At 42.3% G+C, this 27,819-nt stretch overlaps 1 long non-coding RNA gene across 1 annotated transcript; it reads left to right on the top strand.

The window, feature by feature from the left end:
• LOC144339036 (uncharacterized) lies at nt 1–26,172 on the top strand. Its single transcript, XR_013413592.1, has 2 exons — nt 1–162; nt 24,854–26,172. It is a non-coding gene; the product is annotated as an uncharacterized LOC144339036 (long non-coding RNA).
• The last annotated feature ends 1,647 nt before the right edge of the window (nt 26,173–27,819 follow it).

Here is a 27,819-nt window from a genome sequence, read left to right as displayed (position 1 = left end):
TTTTTTTAACTGCAAAGGAAGAATGACGCTTGGAGCAGGCAGGTGTGAGGGGGCACAGAGAAGCTGCAGAATATTTGCATGTTTTCTTGCTAAAGTTTCTAGGCATGAAACAACCCAAGCAATGGCACAAAGGAATGAAATTGGACATCTCCTCGAGCAATCGTGAGTTGTCTTTTGGGGTTCAATGTGGGGAGATGACAGGGAGTTGCCGAAAATGAGGCTGAAGAGTAAGGTTGGAAACAGATTCGGTAGGCAGTTGGGACTCACCACGAGTTTCTTCAGGAGGAAAGGGACATCACCAAGTCATTCTTTACGAAGAGCACTCTGGGGCAACTTCAAGGGTACTCTTGAGAGGAAATCGATAGCAGCCCATGAGACCAACTAGACAGCTCCTTGTCATGGTCCAGGCAAGCAAGAGAGAGTGCGGCCCGAACTAGGGCAACAGAAATAGAAGTGAATACATAAGAGGGTATTCTCTAGACATTTCAAAGCCAGAATCAACAGGACTTAGCAGCCATTGCTTGTAGGAGACAGAAAAATAAGTCCAAGTTGACTTGGGTGTGTGGAGGATGTCACAACAATGTTAACACAAGGATAATATCATGAGGCTTGTTGAGTTAGAAATATCAATAGAATATGTCTGAAATGTCCATCAGGGAGCTGATGGTTTAGAGCTCAGATGCAAAATCAGGAGGTGACACCAAGCTGTGAGGGCAAAGAAGAGAAAGAGGCAGTCTGTGGCCTGGCAGAGCAAGAAGTGAATAAAGACCAGTGACCCTGAAGTTAACACATCTCAGGAAACACAGATTATCCCAACAACATAATCTTGGGTTACTCATTCTGAGACTGGTGAAAATATTTTAATTAAAAAAAAAAAAATCATTAGGGTACGCATTACACAGGAAAACTGTTTAAGAAACAGATCTATTACCCTTTGTATTTTATGTTTTCCCGAAGCCTTTTGCTAAGCTTCATCCCAATTTTTTCTGCTTATACAGCAGAAACACTAATGATATGAGCTGTAGTTAAAAAGCACTTTCCAAGTCTGCTAGTTGAAAACTTCAGTATGAATCATGTCAGAGGCATGGGGGAGGTGGTTAAAGGCTATGTCTCTGCTGTGTTTTTAAAATAATGCACATCAAATAAAGAAGAAACACCACTTTAAACTGAGATTAAATTTCCATTACACTAACCAATTACTTTGATTTAGATATATATATACACATATACCTACACTGTCTGTATGTGCCAAGTGGGGAAATTTTTTCTCTGTTATCACTCAATTCCTCTCATTTCACTTATGATCTATGGATAAGAATGTAACTTTGTCAGGATTAGGAGTATTTTGGCAGCCCCACATGACTGCAGAATACTAAAGTTCAGGTCAAGAATAACAGACTTCCTTCTGCTGCAGAAATTTTCTCACAGAGTTACACCGGATGCAAATTGAACTTTTGTGTTTCTTAACTACTTGTGGTTTATTTCTTTAAAAGTCAGTTGATCTTGCTTCAAGTCCCTGAGGCCACTAGAGAGAGGCAGCCTTTTTTAAGATTTGCGCATTTGATCTTCGAAGATGACTCCCCCGATTCCTTTCCTACACCCCTAAAGACCAGCACCCAATAATATCTACTGTATAGCGGGCCTAATTAGAGAGTAAAACAATTAACAGTTACTGAGTTCCTCCTCTGTGTTCAGCACTGCTTCACATAACAAGAAGCAAAGAAGCCGTGCAAGAGATTTAAGTAAATGGAAGACAGAAGTTATATTTTTAAAGAAACTAACCAAAAATAGCAAGGCACTATCATCGAGGGCTAAACTGAGCAGCATCCAGTATTAAATTCTGTAGGATCTTCTACAAAGGCGAGATTTGAGGGGACTGTGTGAATCTGGAAGGCTCTGTGGAGAAGGGAGAATTTTACCCTGGAAACACTAGTGTGTCTCTTTTACCCCTTTGCTCTGGGTGTGGCATTTATGTTACATTTTGCCACCCAGCCAAGGAAGAATGTTATACCACACACCTGGTATTAGACACAGTTGAATCCTTTGAAAATTCAAGCCTTCTTCATCATACTTTGTAGTAAGAGGTCAAAGCTACAGTTTCTCTCACTGCCAAGCCCTCATCTGTGCTGCCTGTTCCAATATTACACACACACACACACACACACACAGAGCTGCCTGAATATGTATAGAGGTAAAGCAGGGAGAAGGATTCTCCTTCCCCAAAGTCTGTAGCCTTATGTGAAGGGGAATGGTGCAGCTGATTCCAGGCCAATCTCAGGCCAAATGGCGGCATCATGGAAGCCGGTCTGCAGAGCCCCTAGTTCCTCACCTCTGCCAACAGCCTCCTTTCATCCTCATTTACCTCCCTCTGGAATGTTTTCTCTGTAAGTTCAGATGTCATGGGTTGTCACTCACCAAATGTTTATTAAGCACCTACAAAGCATAAAGTACTCTGCATGGAGTAGAATGTGTGAAACCAACGAACAAGTGAAGGAACTGCCAAGAAGTATACAATCTATAGGGGGAGCCGACTGAAAATTCTGAGGCTGGCAGTATGCTAGATTTGTACACAGACAAAGCTACAGGATGGTGTAAAGCTTAAACCTACAGGCGTCGGAATTTTTTTTAAAGCCTTGTGGTTTGTGAAGGTCTGAAGGGCAGGAAGGAGGAGGCAAGCGTTCATCAGCCAGTTCCTGAACACACGAGGCTTGTTGAGGGAGGACCTCGCGGGTCAGCAGCAGGGGCACCCTCACAACACTCAGGGAAGATCTCATGAGACTCAATATGAGAGGGAAAGGCGAACGTTAGACCTAAAAATAAAAAATAGGGGAAGGGGTTGTTGATAATATATATTTGAAAGATGTCCCAGAGTTTGTCCAGTAAAACCTTCCTGAGCTGTCATTTTGCTAAATTCCGCCTCTCTTTTTCCTACTCCTGATATGTAATGTCATCTTATCAAGACAGGGGCTGGTTTCTGCATTAAGGATATTAAGGGAGAAAAAAAAAATCAGTTGGGAGGCTCAAGGAATATGGCCTCAGAAGATGGTAGGAGATGGCCTCAGAACCCAGCCCAGAGTAGACTCTTCCAATGTGGCACTGGGGAGAAGGGCATGATGGCAATAGATGGGGGGAGTGAGCTGCATGCTCCAGAGAGCACACGGACTCCAGAAGAGCTGGATACATTGATGTCTGGGGCAGGGTGGAGAAATTAGGAGGAGACCAGTGAGAAGACAGTGGGGCCAATTCCCAGAGGGCCCTGCATGCCAGGCTAGCTGGTGCGGAGTGAATTACGCAGGCACCGGGGAGCCAGCAATGTTTCTGAGCAGGGGTAGAGACTAGATCCCATCAAGCAACCCCACAAAGTCACTGACTGATACAGCCTCAGCGACTATTTCCATATAAATGTAAATATTTATATTTCAAATGAAAACTTCCTAAAAGCAAAGCATCTCTGTTAATTCAGTGAGAGAAGTGTTAAATGAGAGAATAAGGGACATTTCTAGGACAGGGGCTTCCATACACTCCTCAGACCACTCCTTGAACACCAAGATGGCATTTCTTGAGGCTTACTGAGGGCACGTGAAGAAGGTGTAGCCCAAAGGTTCTCAGTACATTTTCCCCTAAGACACCCAGCACAGATGAGGGGCCCTGACAGGATGTACTCCATGGTACACCCAGGATCATGAGAACAACCAGCTTATCAGACGGCCTGAATCAATCAGGGTTCATTATTTTCTCCCAGCCACTGCCTTCAGACCTGCCCTATCAGATTTCCCTTCTCTGCCCCTGGACCACAACTTCACAAATCCCAAAACATTCCAGTCACTGTCAGTTCAACAAACAAGCTTCATTCTGGTCATCAAGACTCACTCTCAGGCCCGTTCCAGTCTCAATCAAAATATCCATCCCATGGGATTCAATGCTCAGCCTCCTCACCCTCAACACCCAACCTATCCCACCCAGTCTTGCCCTGACCCGCATGGACATAAAGAGTGGTCTGCACTTCCACTGCCCCTTTACAGCATCTCCACCTTCAGCCATCACTCCTCCAGGTTGGAGCAGGGAAAAGGATGATGGTGCAAAGTGGGCACAAAAGCTTCCTGACTGGTGCTCTTATGACCCAGTTTGGTGGCCTCGGGAAGCTCCCACCCTAGGCTGAGGAGGAAGAACCAAAGCCTTCTCCCCCAGAGTGTATGATTCATTTCCTTGATAACACCCCTTGAATCTTTATCTTCTCTGTGCACAGGTTGGAGATATTTGTTAAGCTAAAGATCACAGGGCTGGTTTGGTCACCTCTTAGATGTTACAGGGACCTATCAAGCAGCAATTCCCTGGGAGCTTCTTATCCAATCCTTATTGGCTTTGGGGCTTTAACTGAATATTTCAAGATAGCAAAAGTGTCATTCAGCATCTGTTGTATACACAGATTACCACCCACTACTTATAATAAATCCTTTCTCTCCCTTTCATTCATAAAATCATGTCAAATGCAAGTCAAATAGAATGAAATTATACAGAAATCTGAATCTCCTCTAATTTATGTTTTAAAATATATTATTCACAAACTTGGATGCTTGAAGCATGACTAATAACAAGTTTCTTTTGACACACCTCACAAGTGATGCTTTGCTACATATGTGGAGCCCTTCCTTTGCTCAAGCAATTATAATCATATGCCAGTGTGACTAACTGGAATAATGGAAGAGAGGTCCATTTACAGGGATATATAAGTTCTAGGATGCCAGTGTTAAGCAATACTGTGTATTACTAAATCTCATATCAATGTGGGCAGGGAAGAAATCTGGCTCATTGCACCTGGCATCCCTGATTCACTTCTCTGACTGAGGCAGGAAGGAAAACGATGGCGAACAAGAGAGTGGGAAAAGGCAACAGCAAAGAGCATGTGGCATGGGGGTGGTACCAGTGGCTTCACACGTGCAACCCCACAGCATACATTCTAGCACTTTCCAGCCATAGTCCTTGTGTTGTGAATACCTTTGGTCTCCATTGCCCCATGTGTGGTGACCAGCATTATGGGCATTGTCTGAAAGTTGGCCTCAAATTCACTAGTGCTTGAACACAAATACCCATCTTCACCTCTTGGTCTCTTGAAGATTAGGGTCTTAATCTTCACAGTAAATTATTAGAAGATTGGGGCAGCTGCAGTATACATTAACCTGTGCTTCTGCAAGCCAGGGAGGTTGATGGAGGGTCACCAATTTTTGTCAATTTCCTGGACTCCTCTCAATTACAGTTATGCGTTGCTTAATGATGGGGATATATCCTGAGAAATGCAGCATTAAGCTATTTCGTCGCTGGGCAAACATCATAGAGTGTACTTACACAAGCCTAGATGGTAGAGCCTACTGCACACGTAGGCTATACGATATAGCCTATTGCTCCTGAGCTACAAATCTGCACAGCATGTTACTGTGCCAAATACTGTAGGCAACTGTAACACAATGGTATTTGTGTATCTAACCACATCTAAACATGGAAAAGACACAGTAAAAATACAGTGTAAAAGATTAAAAATGGCGCACACCTGTGTAGGGCAGCTTGGAGCTTGCAGGACTGAAAGTTGCTCTGAGTGGATCCGTGAAGGAGTGGGGAGTGAATGTGAAGACCTAGGACATGGCTGTACACTACTGTAGATTTTAGAAACACTGTAAACTTCAGCTACATGAAATTAATAAAAAATATTTTTCGTTCTCCAATAACAAGTTAACCTTTGCTTACTGTAAATTTTTTGTTTTACACACTTTTCCATTTTTTCAACTTTTTTACTCTTTTGTAATAACACTTAGCTGAAAACACAAACACATTGTACAGCTGTACAAAGATGTTTTCTTTCTTTATATCCTGATTGTACAGGTTTTTTCTTCTTTTTTTTTTTTTTTTTTTTTTTGAGACGGAGTCTCGCTCTGTCGCCCAGGCTGGAGTGCAGTGGCCGGATCTCAGCTCACTGCAAGCTCCGCCTCCTGGGTTTACGCCATTCTCCTGCCTCAGCCTCCTGAGTAGCTGGGACTACAGGCGCCCGCCACCACGCCCGGCTAGTTTTCTGTATTTTTTAGTAGAGACGGGGTTTCACCGTGTTAGCCAGGATGGTCTCGATCTTCTGACCTCGTGATCCGCCCGTCTCGGCCTCCCAAAGTGCTGGGATTACAGGCTTGAGCCACCGCGCCCGGCCAACCTTGAACTATACAGGTTTTTTTCTACTTCAAATTTGTTTTGTTTTTTTTTTTTTACTTTTTAAAAAAAGTAAAAACTAAGACAAACAAACACATGATCCTAGGCCTACAGAGGGTCAGGATCTTCCATATCACTGCCTTCCACCTCCACATCTTGTTCCACGGGAAGGTCTTCACGGGCAATAGCACGCATAGAGCCGTCATCTCCTGTGATAGCAACGCCTCCTGGAATTCCTCATGAAGGACTGGCCTGAGGCTGTTTTACAGTTACCCTTTCTTTTATAAGTAAAAGTACACTCTAAAACAATGATTACAAGTACAGCATAGTAAATACAGAAACCAGTAACATAGTTGTTGATTTTCATTGTCAGGCATTATGTACTGCACATAACTGTATAGGCTATACTTTTATAGGACTGGTAGTGCAGTAGGTTTGTTTACACCAGCATCACTGCAAACATGTGAGTCATGCATTGCGCTGTGGCCCTAGGATGGCCACAACATCACTAGGCAATATAATTTTTCAGTTCCATTACAATCTTATGAGAACACCGTTACATATATGGTCCATCGTTGACTGAAATATCGTTTTGCAGTACATGACTGTATTGAAAACATTTAGAACCACAGGTCTATCAATCAGTCAATAAACATCTAAGAAGAACCCAATAGGTGCAAGGCCTTGTGAGATCCCCCAGGTCTATGATAAAGTACAAGCCAGTCGACCTCTAAGACTAGGGAGATTAGACTCCTATCTAATGACACTACAGCTCACAGCATATCCTCTTTGGGAATGGACTTCAGAATATGGTGTGGGTCTAGAGAAAAAGAAAGAAAGGAGGAAGCTCATTGCAAGGTAGAAGAGATAATAAATTTTTAGCAGAAAATTCTTGGAAGATAGTTAGAAATCAGGAACTCTGAAGAATTAAGATTTTTACGGGAAGGCAGATGCACTGATATGACCACTTCTGAAACTGGGAAGTATGACTCATGAACAAGTCAGATTCTTCCATTCAACAGATTGAGCTGAGTGATTTCTAGGTCCTTGCCAGTCAAAGCATGGGCCACAGACCAGCAGCATCAGCACTACCTGGGAACTTGTTAGAAATGCAGATTCTCAGGCCCCACTCCAGAAATAAGAATCAGAATCTGCATTTTAGCAAGATCCCCAGGTGATTTACATGCATTTTGAAGTTTTAGTACTTGTCTCAGTGCCAAGCATTTACTATACACATGTTTACAAAAGGAGACAGGGAAATCTGCCTGAGGAGACTATTCCAAGCTGCTGGTAAGGAACTGGCCCAAATTTGTCCTTCTCTACCAATCTAGAGAATTTTCAAGTGCCTGCTACCTCCCACCTGGCACCCATTCCTTCAGTGGGAGCCATTGATTGCTACAGCTGCCTTAGAATTCAAGAGAGCTCTTTTCTCAGCCACTGAGACAAGAAGAGCGATGTTGAATTAGAACTCATTTTGCCCACAGGACAGGGTTTGTAATGTGCTGTTATCTGTTGACATTATTTACACTTCCAAGTTAATTTATATAAAGTACTTGTATTTCCAAAAAAGATCTGGAACAACTTATAACAAGAGATATATTCAATAAGGCCATTCAAATGCAAAACCAACAACGAAAAAATCAGAAGGACAAGAAAAAGAAGATGCAAAAAGGAAATGCTTCAAGCATCTTGGGTATCATGGTTATTTAGAAAAAGCAATATAGCTCTGAGGTTGCTGGTAGCCAACGCAAAGAGGAAAACAGGAGTTATGAAACTCTCATTATGTCAAACATATTACTCAAGGGAGGTAAGAAAAGAGACATTTTCGAAATGCCCTGATATCAGTGTCAACAGGAAGAAGTTCAGTATTTAGAGGAAGAAAGATTGAAGAAACAATTCTGGCCCCAAAAATCTTAACACACACACACACACACACACACACACACACTTACTTCACATAGGTCTCGAGTAAATGTTTTGCATTTTTACTATAAATTCAATGCCGGTGCTCAAATTTAGAAAATATTTCTCTCTTGTCTTCTCCCTTACACACTTACAATTTAAAACCCTGGGATTTTCAAAACACCGTCAAGTGTTACATCTTGTTTGGCCTTCATATCAATCTTCTGAAATTACTTCCTCCATTGCACTGTAAGGAAAGCAGGCCCAGACGGGTTCTCTTACTGCCTAACATCCAGAAGTTAGTCTGGAATCCATTTCCCCCAAAACCCAGGCTTGATCCTCAATGTACTTAATACTACAAGTTGCCCCTTCTTTGAAGTCAAGTTTTAATTCCGTTGAACTCTCTCTGAAAATCTCATTTCCAGCTACCACATGGCAGACTCTTAAGGGAAGGGACTCTTTAAGGCATGCCGAAGATGGATCTATAATACATTGCAAGACCAGCAACCGCCTACACTTCGGTAGCTCACTTTTAGAAGGGTCACTAGGAAAGGGCTCTCTATCTAAAATGTGTCTCCATCTATGTGCTTGATAGCTCCAGTTAAAACCCTAAGATGAGTTTTCAAAGTCTAAAATAACTCTGAGAAGGAGAAGGGAATAAGTATGTCTACCATATTCAAAGAAAAACAGCCAAGAAGAATGAAAAAGACCTCTGCTGGGATCGGCCATTCAGTGACAAGCTTGTCTGGCCAGAATATAACTCAAGAAAAGGTGTCAGCATCAAAACTGAGATCTCAGAAAAACAGCATGAGGATGAACTGTGCAGTGAGGTAGCTAATCCACACAGCGGATGACAGCAGAGGCTCAGAATACAAATAATGCTGTCTCTGCTGGAGGGAGAACCCCAGCGCCATTCACTTCCAGAAGGAAACTCTCAGTGTGTCCCTGCCAGGAAAACTGAGCCAAGCACAAAAAAAAAACCCAGTTTCTTCTCTCCTTACACTAATCCACCACTCAGGCAAACAAATTGGAAACCTGGAGCTCTGAATAACAGATACCAGCTCAAGATGCTGCTTTGGGATAAAGCGAATCTGCTCTGTGATCTGTTTAGCAACTAATCGTACTTCCCTTTTTTGTTGCTGTGGCTAGGAAGCTCAGAGCCAAATCTGTTGCCTGACTATAGCAAGGGTTCAGGACCAACTTGTGCCTTTCTTTGTGGTTTTGGTTTTACATTTGTTTCCTATACTAATTTGTCTAAAGGCTGGCATATTTTTATAAGCCACATTAAACTGGCTTTGGAATGAGATAGGATAAAGATGGTAGATAAACAGGAAGATGGGAGGGAGGGAGGGAGGGAGGGAAGGAGGAAGGACGGAAGGAAGGAAGGAAGGAAGGAAGGAAGGAAGGAAGGAAGGAAGGAAGGAAGGAAGGAAGGAAGGAAGGGAGGGAGGGAGGGAGGGAGGGAGGGAGGGAGAGAGGGAGGGAGGGAGGGAGGGAAGAACGAAGGAAGGAAGGAAGGAAGGAAGGAAGGAAGGAAGGAAGGAAGGAAGGAAGGAAGGAAGGGACCATCCATGATTATGTGCATATATATCTATATGAGAGAGAGATTTGATTCCTGAACAATTATCCAGAAAGACTGTCTGGGCAAAGTGCATCATTGGGGGTAAGAGAATGAGAACATCACAGCATCTGGCAAGGGTCCTGTGTGAGTCCCCTAGGATCCTGACAGGCAAGAGAGATGGCTGACGGAGCCACTGGCTTCATGGGGTAGGAGGTCAAAACTAAAATGCCTAGTGTTGTTGTTCACACCTGTATTACCCACAGCCACCATTAATGAGGAGGTACCATGTACTATGTACTTTCCCATGCTGTCTTTTTTTATTTAGGAATAATTTACACACAGTAAAATGCACAGCACCGATTGTTGAAAACACCGTATTTTCTCCCATTGAACTAACTTGGCACCTCCATCAATCCATGCTTTCCTACTTAATCTTTACAGCAAGCCTATAGTGTCTTCTCCCTGTTTTAGATACTGAGAAACTGAAGCTCAGAAAGATGAAGTGACTCACAAATGTCACACAGCTTCTAAAATGAGGCTGTGATTCATACTCAAGTCTTACTGTATATCAAGGCCATCCTTTTAGACATCATACTATATAGCCTTCAGCCTTCAAAGACCCAGGAGGACTTCCCTAACATATCTCATCTTCCTCTACCTCATTTTTCTAAATTCCACTTGCACTCAGACTTTGCATTTAGCTACAATGATGGTGGTCATTACAGCGACTTACATCATTTTCTAATTGATTCCTATGTCAACTCCCAAAACATGTTCTCCCCTTTTCAACAATTCTTTTTTGAAGTTAGCAGAGCCAGGTTTTAAATTTATGTCTTCCATATCACCAAGCACAGTGCTGGGTACACAGTAGGTGCTCAATAAATTCTTTTTCTGACTGGGAAAGTGAGTGTTCATTTGAACAGTGAGTTTTGTGCCCCTCCTACCTTGTTCAAGGTACTCTAACTTTTAGGTTAAGTCTCACCAGATCCAGACTCAGTTCACCCAGAAATGAACACAGTTGCTGCTCTCTGAGGCGGAGATGCAGAAAAGGATTTCCAAAGACAAGAGCACAGTCCCCTCATTGCCCCAGTCCCCAGGTGTTCAGGTGGGTTTGTGTCCCCAGCTGTTTGGGTAGCCAGGTGATACTACAGATTAGCAGAAGAATGGTGGATTTTTGAAATCCAAGGGAATGAATTTCAAGAAGCTTTCAAACTGCCAAATAGCTCATAAGCAAAACTAAAGTTAGTTATATTTTGACAAATACAATGACTTTTCCCCTACAACACATTTCCTTTTCTTTTTTTTCTTTTCTATTTTTTGTTGTTGTTGTTGTTTTGTTTTTTGTTTGTTTGTTTTTTTGAGATGGAGTCTCGCTCTGTTGCCCAGGCTGGAGTGCAGTGGCGCGGTCTCTGCTCACTGCAACCTCCGCCTTCCAGGTTCAAGCGATTCTCCAGCTTCAGCCGCCCGAGAAGCTGGGACTACAGGCATGTGCCACCATACTCAGCTAATATTTTGTATTTTTACTAGAGATGGGGTTTCACCAACACAACATTTCCTGAAGTCCATAGACAGTTTCCTAGTTAGAGGCATTCAGGACAGAAGTCTAACACTGGACTTATTTTGAAAAATTGGCAACAAATGTGGGAGAATTTTCCTATGTAAACCTTGGAAAGTAAGGAAATGGACAACAAATGGTTAAGGAAAAGGAATGTTTGAAAATAATAGTTAAATCCCCTTCAGCCACAGTGAGGCAGCAAGAGAAGAAAAAAAGAACACTAGGATCAGAGTCAGAAGGCATGAGCTCAAGGCCCCACTCCACATTGCAGAGCTGTGCCCTGGTCCCTTAACCCATCCATGCTCCAGGTTTCTCCTTCATAAAGGAGCTGTTACCTAGGAGAGGCACATCATGCCCTTCTTAGACAATTCCAACTACATAGCTTAAGCAATAATAATAATACTTTTTAAAAATTAAAGTGCTATAAATTTATATTCTACATATGTACTTTGATTCTCTTCTATATTTAACAATATATGGCCGGGCACAGTGGCTCATGCCTGTAATCCCAACACTTTGGGAGACCAAGGCAGATGGACCACTAAAGGTCAGGAGTTCAACATCAGCCTGACCAATATGGTGAAACCCCATCTCTACTAAAAACACAAAAATTAGCCAGGGGTGGTGGCAGACACCTGTAATCCCAGTTACTTGGGAGGCTGAGGCAGGAGAATCATTTGAATCCAGGAGGCAGAGGTTTCAGTGAGCCAATATCATGCCATTGCACTCCAGCCTGGGCGACAAGAGCTAAACTCTGTCTAAAAAAAAAAAAAATTTATATATATATATATATATATACACACACACACACACACACAATTATATATACATATGACCACACAGAGTTGTATACCCTAACCAAGGATGCTACATTTTACAGATGATTTCAGTATTTTCCAAGGCAATTCTGGACATGTGCCACTTTCACCTTATGTACTATATTTAGAATCTGAACCCTCACCTAAGACACAGCTCTGCTCAGCCTGCTTCACACCTGTCTTATGAGGGTCAGTGGAGACAGTGTGTGCGAGCCGCTTTGTAAACTAAATTTGCCAGAAAACCATAGCTTTGTCATAAATATGAAATGTGTATGAGCTACTGGACACACAGGAATTACAAAAGAGACTGAGGAGTGAATCTTGAAGCACTGTCAGACAAGGCAGCTTCTAAGGAGTCCTGAAGATGTCGTTCTGAATAATTAAAAAGCAAATCTCCCCAGAAGATGTAAGTTTATAGAGCTGAGCTGTGGGTGGGGAGGTCCACACTGGAAGCTCAAAGGACCCCAGGAAATGCAGCTGAGAAGCAGTGCCCTTGGAGGACAGGAATGTCTGGGAGCCCAGAAAGACACAGGCGTGGGGCCCACCAAGGGGGTAACACAGTGACTGAGAGGTTAAAGTAATTCTGCAAAACAGCTTGTCCCTTAGAGCAGTTTCCATCCCAAGGACACCATCAGCAGGAAATCATGCGGCGGTTGTGAGAGACCGAAGTCCCCCAGGGAGAGGTTAGGTATCCTATAGAGAAACACGGGGGAGTGAGGACGGACAGCAGCATCCGGCAACTCAGAAGGAATTAAAAAGCCGAATGGCAGAGCGTGTGATGTAGATATGAAATCCAGGTCACCTGAAGAGAAACCCTCCTGATTCCACAGCCAATGAGAAGGTGAGCTTCCAAATCTTGTTCGTGGGATCTGTGGGTGACCCCTAGTATCAGGACACAGTCAAGAATTTCTGTTTCCACAAGCAAAGTTAAGTGGAGAATTCAGCAAATCTGTTGGAAAACCAGGGACAAAGAACTTGGACTTTTTCAAAAAGGGCTATCTGTTGTCTCCTTCATCTAAATTACGAGACTACATTCTCAGCTCTACCTTGGAAAAACAAAAAGAGTCTTGCAGGGAAGCACAAGTCTCACCATTTCAGAAATTCAAGAAGCAGTTTGATTGTCAAATCAAATCAGTCTATAAACCTTTTTCTAAGTCTCCTCAGGTCTTTGCAATCTTTTAGAATTATCTGAAGAAAACAACAGCAATGGGGAATCTCCTGCCAGATATGAAGCAATTTGCTTAAAATACAAGCAACTCAGTTACCCAGACCAATGTGATTTTGTTTTTCCTTACCAGTGTAAGGAAAAACAGGAAATTCACAAACAGCCACGAAGCCACACAGTATCAGTGGCCACCATTTACTAAGGTCTTGCCCTAGCAAGGAAGGACTACGACAAGCACCTCACATACAGAAGCTCATGTAATCCTCCAGAAAACTCAGTGTTAATAACACCACTGGCAACTTATGTACATTATTTCATTTAGTTCTCAGATCAAATCTTGGATGAAGGCACTACTATTATCCCATTTTACCGATAAGGAAAAGATGAAAAGATACTAAGTAACTTGCCCACAATCATATAACTAATGAGTGTGCACCAGAGAATCAACCCAAGCATCCAAACCCATTGCTCCTGCCTCTGACTCTGCTAGACCCTCTCCATATTTTACAGATGAGGCAACTAAGCCCTAAAGAAGTTAAATAACATCAAAGAACATACAGCTGGTGTGGGGCCACATCAGGATTTGAACTCCAGTCACTCTACTTGCAAAGCTCACACTCTTAAGCTTGGTATTGGATTAAATTGACTCTCATACCCAACCTAATTTCTAGTTGGATGTTATTTGAGGTTTTCATAAAATGTGAAATTGGGGAAATCCTAGTGCTTCAAACCAACACCCAAGCCCTATGGCAAAGGGCTGGCTGAAAAGAGGTGGGATAGATGTCTGGGGGACCTGTCCTGACCATAGGTTTTGTACTGCCCTGAAGGATGGCCCGGAGCAGCACTCAGACAACAGCAAAGCCAACCCCACCTGCTCATAACAGCCCTGGCAGTGAGGATTGGAATTTAATACTTGTAGGAAACAAGGAAAAGGAGAGTCTATTGTTTTGTTGTTTTATTGATAAATTAACTTATTTCTCACATTAAATGGGAGGAAGACGAGTACCTCATAAAATGTAGTGAACATCTGCTGTTTGGGGTTTACCAACTGCTCCCACTGGCGGCTCTCTATTCAAGGTGTTCTGCCTTCCCACCAAAGATAAGCATGTGTCCCAGGCTATGGCCAAGGGACACTCTGAAGAATTGAACCTTGAGGGAAGAGACACATAAAGAAGTTTCTGGACTTGACTCATCCTGGCAGCCATGCCCTGGACACAGTGATAGCTGGTTCCTGCTACTGTGCTTCCTGGGGTTTCCCCAGTCACTGTTTTTCTAAAACAAAATCCAACAGCTGCTCCTTCAATTCTGTGAGCTGCCTCATTGCCTCCAGCACATCCCTTTTCCCCTTAGGTTAGCTAGGATTGGTTCCTGTTGCCTGCAACCAAAAAAATCCTAACTGAATCTCAAGTGACCAGAGAGATGCATCATTTGGCACTGGTGAATTGCATCAGAATCCACTACAGAAATCAAGGGTTGACTATAATGTGTAAGAGCTAATGTGAGGAGAACTGCGGGCTATTTCAGGAGACAAGGACATGAGGGAATCACCTCTGATTGCATTGGGTTTCTGCACAGTTTTACACCCCTGAAGTCTTCTGTCCCTTGCATGATTCACATCTTTCACTGTTATTCACCATTTAAACCCCCAGATTTGTTGTCCTATGATAAATGACTCAGCTGTCTAGAACATGATGCTAATGAGGGCAGCACTTCTGACTTGACCCTTGTGGGCCAGTTACCTTAGTTCTGAGTCACAGACACTTGAAACCTGGTTAAAGCTCTTTTGACATTTCATGGAGCCAAAGTAATGAGGCTGATGGACAGCACTAATCAGTGCCACAAATTCAGGTTCAGCTCATATTTCTTAAGGACCTGCTCCATGCCAGGTAGTGCATTAGGCACTCCAAATGCATGATCTCATTGGCTGTCGAGTAGGCACTGTGACAAATGAACTTAACTGAATTACAAATGAATGACATAACTACATTGAAGAAGGTGAGGAAGAAAGGATCTGAGCTAAGTCACTTTGGAAAACAGTAACTTGACTGGACACTATAAGGCTAAAGACAAAAAGAATGTACATAAATACTGCACTCAAGTTGGTAAATTTGTTTCTCACAGGGGTGCCAGGTTAGCAATTCTGAAACTACTTTGTATGTGTGCTAGTGCTGAACATTATAAGTAAATATATTCTAGATAGTGAGAACCAAGTTTCTTTCTGTTAGAGGAAGAAATTATCAACAAAGAAAGGAAGATGGCTAGAATCAACCTTGTGGAGTTGGATTGGAGCCAGAGGTAGCAGTGTGAAATTATGGTTATTTTATTTTTTTCTGGTAAAATATACATAACATAAAACTTACCATCTTAATCCTTTTTAGGTGCACAATTCAGTGATATTAAGTACATTCACATTGTTATGCAACTGTCACCATCTACCTCCAGAATTTTTCTATCCTTCCGAACTGAAATGCTCATGCCCTTTGAACAATAACTCCCCATTGTCCCCTCCATCCAGCTCCTACTAACCACCAGTCTACTTTCTTTCTCTATGAACTTGACTATTCTAGATACTTCATATAAGTGGGATCACATAACATTTGTCCTTTTGTGTCTGGCTTATTTCACTTTGCATGTTTTCAAGGTTCATGCATGTTGCAGCATGCATAAAAACTTCATTCCTTAAGGTTGTATAATATTCCATTGTATGCATATGCCACATTTGTTTATCCATTCATCCATTAATAGGCATTTGAGCTTCTTCCACCACCTTTTGGCTATTGTGAATAATGTTACTATGGACTTTACAGTACAAATGTCTGGCCAAGTCTCTGCTTTTGATTCTTTGGGGTATATACATAAAAGTGGAATTGCTGGGTCATATGGTAGTTTTACATTTCACTTTTTTTAGGGACTGCCATATTGTCTTCCACAGTGACTGCACCATTTTACATTCCCTAGGGCAATACACAAGGGTTCTAATTTCCCCATATCCTCACCAACACTTGTTTTCTGTTTTGAGGATAATAGCCATCCTAAGAGGTGTGATGTGGTACCTCATTGGGGTTTCAATTTGCATTTCCCTAATGATTTCTGATGTTGAGTATTTTTTCATGTGCTTCTTGGCCATTTGTACATCTCCCTTGAAGAAATATCAATACCAAGCCATTTGCTCATGTTTAATTGAATTGCTTTGTTGTGGTGGTTTTTACTAAGTTTTTGGAGTTCTTTAAACATCCTGGATATTAATCTCTTACCAGTATATGATTTGCAAAAGTTTTCTCCCATTTTGTGGGTTGCCTTTACCTTCTCAATATTATCTTTTGATGCACAAAAAATTAATTTTGATGAAGTCTAATTTATCTATTTTTGGCATAATATCCAAGAAATCATTGCTAAATCCAGACACTAAGCTTTTCTCCTGTATTTTCTTTTAAGAGTTTTATAGTTTTAGCTCATATGTTTAAGTCTTCGATCCATTCTGAGTTAATTTTTGTGCAGGGTGTAAGAATTATTTCATGATTTCAAAATTTTGTGCGAGGCATAAGGAGTATTTCCTGATTTTAAAATATCAGGAAATATTTCAGAGCGGATACCTCCAGCTTTATTGTTCTTTCTCAAGATTGACTTGGCTACTCATAGTCTTTTGTGGTTCTATATAAATTTTGGAATTGTTCTATTTCTGTGAAGAAAGTGCCATTGGGATTTTGATAGGGATTGTTTTGAATCCATAGATCACTTTGGGTAGTATGGGCATCTTAACAATATTAAGTCTTCCAATTCATTAACATGGGATATCTTTCCATTTATTTACATCTTCTTTGATTTCTTTCAGCAATGTATTGTAGTTTTTAATGTTCAAATCTTTTACCTTCTTGGTTAAGTGTATTCCTACTATTTTATTCTCCGTGATGCTAATGTAAATGGCCCTTTCAGATCATTCATTGCTAGTTTGTAAAAATGCAGCTGTTTTCTTGGTGTGGTTATTTTGTAACCTGCAAGTTTGCAGAATTCATTTATGACTTAACAGTTTATTTGTACAATCTTTAGAATTTTCTACCTGTAAGTTTATGTCGTCTGTGAACAGAGATAATTTTACTTCTTCCTTTCCAATTTGAATGCCTTTCATTTCTTTTTCTTACCTAGTTGTTCTAGCTTGCCTAATTGCTCTAGGACTTCCAGTACTGTGTTAAATAGAAGTAGTGAGAGTGATTGAGTATGATGCATTGGATGTTGAAATAGAAATAGACAGTTAAAAAAAAACTCAGAAAATTCTAATATAGCCTATAGTTTAGTTAATAGTATTATACCAGTGTTCATTTCTTAGTTTTCATAATTATACTGTAGTTATATAAGATTTTAATGCTAGAGGAAGCTTGGTAAGGAGTATATGGGAACTCCGCACTATTTTCATAACTCCTCTGTAAATCAAAAATGATCTTAAAAGTTTTTTTTTAATATCTGAAGGAAAATAAAAGCATATAGAGTAAATATATTAGGAGTCCTGAAATATCTTTCTAGGCAAATAAGGCATACTTTCACTTTTCATTAGTTAATTACCCATAGTAAGTGTCCACCACTTCTGCCACTCTGGTATATAAAGGCCTGGAGGGTAATTGGCCAGGCATCACATTTAAGAAGCACTATGGCACTGGACTGAATCAATTCTGAACAGTTTTGGGGATTTCTCAGGGGAAAGTTGTTTAACATCTCTGAAATATGAAAATATCTTTCCAGGATTGTTGTGAATATTAAATAAGGTCATGGTTAAAAAAGCACTTAATCCATGGCAGGTATTCAATAAATATCCTTTCCTTTCTCTTGTTTTAAACATTTAACACTACAAAGGGAAAACAAGATATGGTACCTTTCACATAAGGGCCTTACAATCTAAATTGGGACAAAACGTACACATATGTTAAATAATTATCAAATAATAGCTTTACAAGCAAGTGCTAAGATCCAGTAGCGAGTGGGACAGTGTGCAGCAGAGCACAGCACACACAAAAGTAGAGAAATGTGAGCTGGCATCCCCGGGGCGGCCTTCAAAGGAGTGGGACTGTACTGAGCTTGGTGTGCACAGATAAGAAAACGCTGGGGGGTGGCCGATGCGGTGGCTCACACCTGTAATCCCAACACTTTGGGAGGCCAAGGTGGTTGGATCACCTGAGGTCAGGCATTGGAGACCAGCCTGACCAACATGGCGAAGCCCCATCTCTACTAAAAAATACACAAAATTAGCCAGGCCTGGTGGTAGACACCTGTAATCCCAGCTACTTGGGAGGCTGAGGCAGGAGAATCACTTGAACCCAGGAGGCAGAGGCTAGAGTGAGCCGAGATCACGCCACTGTACTCCAGCCTGGGCAACAGAGCAAGACTCCATCTCAAAAAAAAAAGGAAAAAAGAAAAAGAAGGAAAAGGTTGGGGCTGAGAGCGGCACTTGAGCCTAGGACAGGAAGAGGCAGAGACCTGAAGATACACGTATATCTGGGTGGGTACCAGATAGTTCCACATTGCAGATACAGCAGACCAGTGGGAGACACATTCATTTGGAGCATGGAATAGATGTGAGGAACCAGGGGAACCATACTGACTAACAGGGAATGGAGCCAAATTCTGGAAAACCTGAAAGACAGGCTGAGGGATTCTTTTTTCTTTTAAACCGGGTCTCGCTCCATCACCCAGGCTGGAGTGCAGCAGCACCATCACAGCTCACTGCAACCTCGACCTCCCAGGCTCGAGCAATCCTCCTACCTCGGCCTCCTAACGAGCTAGGATTATAGGCGTGTGCCACCATACCCGGCTAATTTTTGTATTTTTGTAGAGACAGGGTTTCGCCATGTTGCCCAGGCTGCTCTTGAACTCCTGGGCTCAAGTGATCCACCTGCCTCAACCTCCCATAGTGCTGGGATTACAGGCGTGAGCCCCATACGCAGCAGGCAGGCTGAGTCATTCTTGATGGCAGAGGCAAGAGCAGCTGTAGTGGATCCTTAAGTAAAGATGGAGCTCAAGGTAAGCATAAAATGCTTTAGTTTGATCTGTGTGTGGTAGTCACAGAAGTGTTGTTAAGCAAAGGAATCATAAGATCATAGCACAGTATCTTGGGCAGAGTTCTGCTGCAGGAAATCAAAAACACTTTGCCAATTTTAAGCGGAAATGTTAGATGCCCATAAAGTCATGGAAAGGGCTGCAGGACTGAGCTCTAGGCCATTCTGTTAGAGGGATTGTAAATTGGTGAAGACTTTTTGGAAAGCTGTTGGATGACATCTATCAAAACTGTAAACATGTATTATATTTGATTCAGTAATTGCATTCTAGAAAAAACTAAATTTTTAGAAAAATGTATTCCAGAAAAAAAATTGACATATGAACATAAATATTCAAGGTGTTCATGAGAATATTTTTTCTACTAATGAAAAATTAGGAACTCCCAAATGGAAGAGATTAAGTAAAATTTAGTATAAAAATATTATGCAGTCATTAGAAGAATATATTGAACCTTTATGGAAAGTTATCCCAAATTGTTCATTGAAAAAGCAAGTCACAAAGCAAAATTCATAGAATTCCTATTTATGTGTTTTAAACATATATGGACTAAACAAATGCAAAACAGTGTTCATAGTGCTTGCCCCTTGGAGTAAAGCAAGAGTGATGGGGGCCTGCAGTGGAGGACTCTATCATGTTTTCCCCTGAATATTCCTGCCTTGTTGGAATCTTCCATGAGAAGAATGCGTTCATGTATTACTTGTGTGGTAAAAACATCAGTAACTGGTCACCTCCTTCAAACTCCTCCCTCAAATGCATTAAAGAAAACAAACCTGCATTTAATTCAGATCATGATGGGGCTGGAGGATTAGTGACATTCCTATCACATGAGAAATGAAACGGTGTCCATCTCAGGTAAGATGATGACTGAAATGGAACAGCAGGCCAGTTTCTCATGATTTTGCTCTAGAGGACTGGGGCGGGAGGGAGGAGGGAATTTAATTTTTCTTTGGTGTGTCAGATAAGGTTGTAGGCTGTACCAAAGGGGGCATATTGAAATGATGTGCACACTTTTTGAATTGTTTGCAAGACTGAAGATTTAGGCTTTGAAAACAGGCAGAGAATGGGAGGCTGGGCAGCCATGAGCACAGCCAAGTTCCCACGCAGGGTGTTATGAGGTCATCTCCAGCACGGCCAATGCCACACGGTTCTGCCTGCTGCAACTAACCTCCAGCGGACCCTGCATCCTTGCATGACTCTGAAAATTCCAAATCTTAAAACAAACATCTTATTTTCCAAGCAAATAAAGAGTAAAGAATAAGATGTATCTGCCCCTTTTTTTGGTTTTATCAAGGGTCTCTGGGACCTGCCTCTCTCTAATACCCCCCAACAATGTAACATTTCCATCAAATAAGAAGAGTGCTCAGTGACAAACGGCAACCACACTTGGATGGTTCAGCTCCATATTTTGCCTGATTCGTAAACAAGAGCCCCAACCTGCCTGTCCATTTGCCTGGGTCTAGCAAATGGATTTGCTCCTGATTTTTGAGCGCTTCGAGTTAGCTTAGCACTTTGCAAAGTGTGTAAGGGAGGGATGCTCCCCAGAGAAGAGGCCACCTGACTTCTGAAGAGGGAGTGAGCAGTAGAATTCATGAGCTGAGAAGCAGAGGAGACAATAGATGCCCTCTTCCACTCACCTCAGCTGAAGCAGGGTGCCCAATTTCAGGTGCCCCCTCATGTCAGGAAATGAAGTAAATCAATGACTGAGAAGGCTCTAGGCTGGCTGACTGGAGGACTGGGGTTTCATATTCACTGCCTTCAGCAGGCTGATGGGTTCTATTCCAAAAAGGAGTTATTCAGCCTAGACTGGGGAGACAAAAAAGCAAATTCAATGGAGGTTCATAAAACTTATGAAGCATATGCAGAAAAGTAGCTCAGCAACTCACTCCTGGGCCTTGTCCCATAAATAACACAAGGACAAAGGGGTGAGGAAAATGAAACTGAAGACTAGGGGGGAAAATATTTCTTTTACAACAAGGAGTTTAGACGGTGATCTCTCCTGTAGCAGCCAGTCGTTGCCAGAGTACACAGGACAGCAGCAGGGCTTTGGAGAGGTCCCTTTCATGTTAACGTTTTTACCATTTTTGGTATTTGCAGGTATGCATTACTGGCACTTCTTGATTTAGGATGTAGTTATATGTTTACTGGAAAAGGAAGAACTCAGAGGGAGATGATTTCCCAGGTGCAAGAGCAGTTCGTGACTACCACATTCACTTCTCCATTTCACCCATGCTCTCTCCACAAGACCATCACCACTTTGGGAGAAGAAATGTCCAAGTTTCTTTTCTGTGGGAAATCTCTAACAGATGTGGACACAGCAAAGAGGAGCCTGAAGGCTCCATCATATCTTGGCAGACATAGAGTCCTTGTTTGCTGATGGCTAAAGGATGTGCGTGTGCTGTTTCCATTGTTCTCTCCAAGCTACACTGAGGGATGGGCAGGGGAGCGTCCAACTCCAGGCTGCAACTGCCTAAAACCCTGCCCCTTTTCTTCCTCCAGTAAACTGAGGACTGAAGCCAGGGGAGTTGGGGTGAGAAAAAACAATTACCTCGGGATGCATTGATCAAGAACCTTTTTCTAAAGGGCCAAGAACAAGCAAATAGTACTGCGGATGGTCTCTCTCTGGTCATTTTCACAGCTTTAGGTCTAGTCACTTTTGGCCAAAATGATGGAGCAAGAACTGCTCTGAAATCACAGTGACAGAGAGAGCAGTGTTTGATTTGTATGACAAATACAGCCAGGAAGAACTGGAGGGTGTGACCAAGAAAGAAAAAAAGCCAGGACAAGAAATCTGGCCAAGTAAGAGCAGAACTAAGCCCAGCCAGATCTAGAGACACAAATGGCCCATCTGCTTCTTCACAATAGATTGCTTCAGTTTAAATTTTTAAGAAACAAAAGACATAGGAGACTAGATGCCATAATTTAAGACAAAGCTGTAGCTAGAAAGGCCAATTCTACAGAGAACTAGACAGTATATTGTTTTCATTATCTGCTCACACAACTTCTGTTTTCACATAAAATCTAGTGCCCATTTCAGAAAGGAGAAATTTATATGCATTCACTAGCGCATTGTTATAGAAGCTATTTGTATCAGTTAGAAATGTATTCTTCTACAACTAACAGAAAACCTGACTTCCAGGGCCTTAAACAGATAAGAATGTATATGTATTGGTCTTATGCAAGCAGCAGTCTGGGGTTTGGCAGTCTTAGCAACAGCTCAGAGACTCAACACTGACAGCAGGGCTCCAGCTCTGCTCTTCTTTCTGCCGCACGAGCCTTGTATTTTAGGCCTCCATCCTCGTGCTTATTGCTTCATGTTTCCAAAATAGCTGCTGCACCTTCAGTTATCACATCTACATCCAGGCAAGAAGAAAAGAAAGAAATTGAAAGGCGTAACATTTGTATTCAGAAAACAAATAATTTTCCAAAAATCCCTTAGAAGCATTCTACTTACAATTCGGTGATCAGAATGTTGTCGCATGACTACTCTTAGCTATGAAAGAGTCTGAGAGGTGTACCTTTTTAGCTGGACATACTGCCAACCCTTAACAAAATCAACATTCTATTACTAAAGTGAAAATATATATTGGAGAGACAACTGGCAAGACCACTACAGCAGCTGAGCTGACCATACCACACACAACTACAAGCGGCAGCCAAGACAATGAGCCTGCCATTCAGTACAGGTGTTGTCATCTACAGGACAGCGGTGTGAAGAACACGGGCACTTTATGTTAATGTATTACACAAATGTGTAACGCTCATACATTTGTATGTGGGTTAGATTTGTCAGGAGTTCAGTTTTTCAAATCTATAAAATGGATCTAAGCAGAGTTGGAATTATTTGGTACAGAGAACAGGCAAATAACACTCCTTAAAATATGGGATGTGCAGCTAATTTAAGTTTTCTCCTCAGCTACCCACAGCCTACCACTTGTGATTATTTGCTCCCATAATTACCCAATTTCCAGTTCCATTCACAGGAATGATTATGGAACAACATAATAATCCTTGGAGTTCCTGGCCACAGGACTGTGTCACAGGTCTGAAATGCTATTAGTCTTTCTCAACCTCCAACTGTTGATATAGGCTCTAAGATCACCCAGCATTTATCATACATCAAGTTAAATGTCACTTTCTCAGAAGGCCATCCCTGGCCACCTTCCCTAACACATTCAATGCTTCCTTGTCCTCCTTTATTTTCCTTCATGGAGCTGCTATACATGTATTTCTTATGTGTCTAAAAGCTCGATGACAGCAGGTGCTCTGCCAGTACTCTCCTGTGCCCAGAGCAGTGCCTGGCATACAGAAGATGCTAAATGAATGTCAGTTCAATGATTTTTTAAGCAAACATTTGTTGAGTTATTACTAGGCATGATTCAAAATGCTTTGACCATTTTAATTCATTTAAACCTTACAGCAATCATGTAAGTCAAATGCTGTCACCCTGTTTTTCAGATGAAAACATTGAGGCTTAAAGAGGTTAAGATTGCACAGTAAATCACAGAGCTGGGGTTCAAATTCAGACATGGCTCCAGAGCTGTGATGTTAGCCATTATGTTATTCTGCATCCACATTGTGGAAGTTTCCACAACACAATGGGTTGGATTGTAGCAGTCTACTCTTCCTGACACATTAACATAGGAACTTATTATAGTTCTCCAATTCTGCAGTTACGTTTACCTACTAATCTTTTTCTCCTTTCTCTGACCTCACTTTCCTACCACTTGTCCTGACCTCAGATCTCCTTCAATGCTTCATTAACTGGGCACAAAACAGGCACTGATAAAGGTTTATTTTGAAATGCATTAAAGTCCTTAATTTCTTGCAAAAGTTATAGTTGGTTGGAAATAACATACATTTTAAAACCAACTATGAAAAATGGTTACTTTTTTTGCTCAGGAATTTCAATGACAACAGATGTAATTTTGACAGGTCCCATTAATTACTGTTTATTGAGTACCTACTTCATGCCAGCAGTGTGCAGAATGCTTTTCATGAATTATTTTTAATCCTTTACCCTGTAAGGATGGAAACATTTTTCCCATTTTTGAAATGAGAAAAAGTATCAAGAATTTCAGTGAACTAAGGTTGTACCACAAGGAGTAAGTGGGAGTCAGTGTTCCCATTCACCAAGTTTCACCATATTGTAGATAAATTAAGTACCTATCCAGTGCTGAGGTCCTCATAAAGAAAAGAAAACTTAAGAGGCAATAAACTCTCAACCATGGTCTTAAAGAAAATAAAGATCCTCAGCCTCCTGAGTAGCTGGGATTACAGGAGCCTGCCACCACACCTGGCTAATTTTTGCATTTTCAGGAGAGACAGGGTTTCACCATGTTGGCCAAGCTGGTCTTGAATTCCTGACCTCGAAGTGATCCACCCACCTCTGCCTCCCAGAGTGCTGGGATTACAGGCATGAGCCACTGTGCCTGGCCTTGTTTGTTTGTTTAGAGAGAGGGTCCCACTGTGTCACACAGGCTGGAGTGCAGTGGTGCAAACAGGGCTCACTGCAGTCCCAACCTCTCAGGGTCAAACAAACCTCCCACCTCAGCCTCCCAAGTAGCTGGAACTACAGGCACACACCACCATGCCTAGTTAACTTTTTAATTTTTTTGTAGAGATTAGGTCTCGCTATGTTGCCCAGGCTGCTCTCAAACTCCTGACCTCAAGCAATCCTTCCACCTCAGCCTCCCCAAGTACTGGGATTACAGAGTCACTTCGCAAATCTCAAGAGGAAAGGAACATCATGACTCGGTAGTCACATCTTATCAGCCCAACTTCTCGCAGGCAGACCTCTCACCTCATTCGACAGCTCTTTTCTGCAAAGGGTTTTTAACTCTCTTCCAAAACATCAAACCCACCCTCACAGGATTAAGACTGGGCCATCATTGGAGACGATGACAAGAGTATAATTATCTCCAATTTAGAGGAAGTGACGACTCAGAGTTTAAGTAAATTGCCTGAGGTCATTTGTTTAGTCATCTGTGGAGCCCATGTTTGAGCCATCATCTTATGACTGTGCTCTTTCCTCCATTTCTAAGAGAAGCTCCATGGTCCAGCACAGGACATGAAGGAATAAGAGGAAACACGTGGTGGGCATTGGCAGCACCATTGGAATAAGCCCATCAGCTCAGGTGTGACTTTGGGGGACGCCACAGCAACATGTGTTTAAAAAAACAGCTGATTTACTTCACAGTCACAACTCATGAGATTTCATTGGGTGATACCTTGGTGGTTCTTATCCCCAGAGAGAAAACATCAGACTCTTTGTAGAATTTATTTCCCTGGACATAAGAGACTTAGAGATTTCTAGAATTTCTGCTCATTTCCTCAATCAAACAGATGGTGGGATTAAAGGACATTCTGGGTCCCTTAGATGACAGGTTGCCTGTCACAATGGCAGAACCTGCTCTGGGTCAGACAGACCTGGGACCAACTCCCACCTCTGCCACCTACCAGGTGAATACCTTCAGTTCCTCTACCAATAAAATGGGGGTAACTGGTCATGCCTCAGGGGTGGGCATCAGGGCCTGAGGAGCTGATGGAAACAAGGCCTTGAGCACAGTGGTGGCACTGAGCAAGCTCAGCCGTTATTTCTGTCCCTTCCAGCTGGAGAGTCCCAGAGGAGTAACTTCCGCCCAGCTGTGGAGAGTTAACAGGGCAGAGAAGCCAAAAATTGCTCTTTCTTCAAAGGTCAGCAAGACATTGCCTAAAGGGACTCTGACTTCAGACCTAACGAACCACACGGGCTCCCTCAATGAATCATGCAGAGCGCGGGAGCTGGGACGCATCTTTGCGCCCCGCCACAGCAGCCGTGGGCAGTGTTTGCCGAGGAACACCATCACTCACGGAGGAAGGCCAGGCCAAGGAAAACACCCAGAAGCAGCTTGTTTGCAAAGCAGCCATCCAGAATCTAAATACAGTTTTTCAGTGAAAATGCATGAAAATACTGTTTTTCTTTGTGTATGCCATTTCTAGCATCACAACGTTGTCTAAGAGACACATTACCATAACTGCGGTCACCCTCTGTGCACATAACCTGCTTCTTTCACAAAATATAATTATTCCCGCTCTCCATGCTTTTAGTCAAAGATTAACTTGTAGCAATTTAAAAGGTCAAAGCTGAGATCAAACTGTGTGTGTTTTAATCTCCAAAAAATGTAAATTGGACCAAAATTTCAAAAATAACAAGCCTTGTGGGTAGACTCTATGTTCATGAAAAGTTTCCCATGACATATGAACGAGTCTTTGGATAACCAGCCTTGTATCTGGGCAGCAGATGTAACCTCTGATGAGGTACTTGCCATGGTACAGTAAATGCTGATGCTTTATTGAAAAGGAACAAGCAAATAGAATAGAAATATCACAGGCTCCAAAACGCTCCATGGTTGAAATGAAGGTGGTTGAAATCTTCGGCATGGTGGCCACAATGATTTATTCAGCCAAATGTCTAAAATAAATGCCTTGGTATATTTGTATTGATTGTACTTATTTTTGCTGTCAGAAATTGTATCTGCTAACTCCATCTCTGGGTAGGGGGGTTGAACTGCGGACAATAAATTCTACCGGTAGGTACTGTAAACCGTCCTGAAAAACGAGCCCCACTTGCATGGAAACCAAATGCATTCCTTTCCACATGGTTGTTCTTCAACAAGAAATAATGAAGGAAAACAGTGCTGTGCAATTCTTAATGGCATTTTAATAGTTTAAATTAGGAGCAAAAGGCCTCTCGGCATGTGCTTTTGCATAAACATGGCCCTTTCATGATATTAATTCGGGTGGGGAGAGAGAGATGTCAGATGGCAGGCCTCAGTCCAGCTTGCATGATGAGGCAGCCGAGTAGCACAGACTCCCCTTGTCCCCTCAGAAGCAGCAGCCAGCCCTGGAATTTCATAGTAAGGCAAACCCTATCCGAACTCCTGCATTATGGAATTACTTACAAGAGGCAAATGACTCTTCACTTGCCACCAAAATCCAACTTTTCTAACCTCTAGAGAAGGTGATCATGATAATGAGATTCCAGAAGACAAACAGCTATGGGATTGTGCAGATTTACAATTTGGAGACATGTATGAAACCATTGGCGTGCCAATAAAGAAGCACCTAGGGCTTTTTTGTTTGTTTGTTTTTTGAGACAAGGTCTCGCTGTGTAACCCAGGCTGGAGTGAAGTGGTACTAGCATGGCTCACTGCAGCCTCCACCCGCCGGGCTTCAGCAATCCCCTCACCTCAGCCTCCAGGGTAACTGGGACCACAGGCACACACCTCCAGGCACACGCCACCATGCCTGGCTAATTTTTTGGGAGAGGGGGCAAGGGGGTCTCACTATGTTGCCCAGGTTGGTCTCAAACTCCTGGCCTCAAGCAGTTCTCCCCTTTTGGCCTCCCCAAGTGTTGGGATTATAGGTGTGAGCCACCTCACCCAGCCTAGACTTGTTTCTTCTAGGTGAAGTTGATGTTAATTGGCACAGGCATTGCAGACTTCTTCTAAAACAGATTTGTTGTTCCTATACTGACCCTGGGAATGCTAGTGACCAAAACGGGCAAAGTCCCTGCTCTGAAGGGGCTCCCATTCTAGCCACATGT

This window comes from Macaca mulatta, chromosome 2 (genome assembly GCF_049350105.2).
Source record: "Macaca mulatta isolate MMU2019108-1 chromosome 2, T2T-MMU8v2.0, whole genome shotgun sequence".
Taxonomy (NCBI): domain Eukaryota; kingdom Metazoa; phylum Chordata; class Mammalia; order Primates; family Cercopithecidae; genus Macaca; species Macaca mulatta.
Note: the sequence above shows the minus strand (reverse complement) of the source record. Positions and strands in the feature narration are given on the sequence as shown.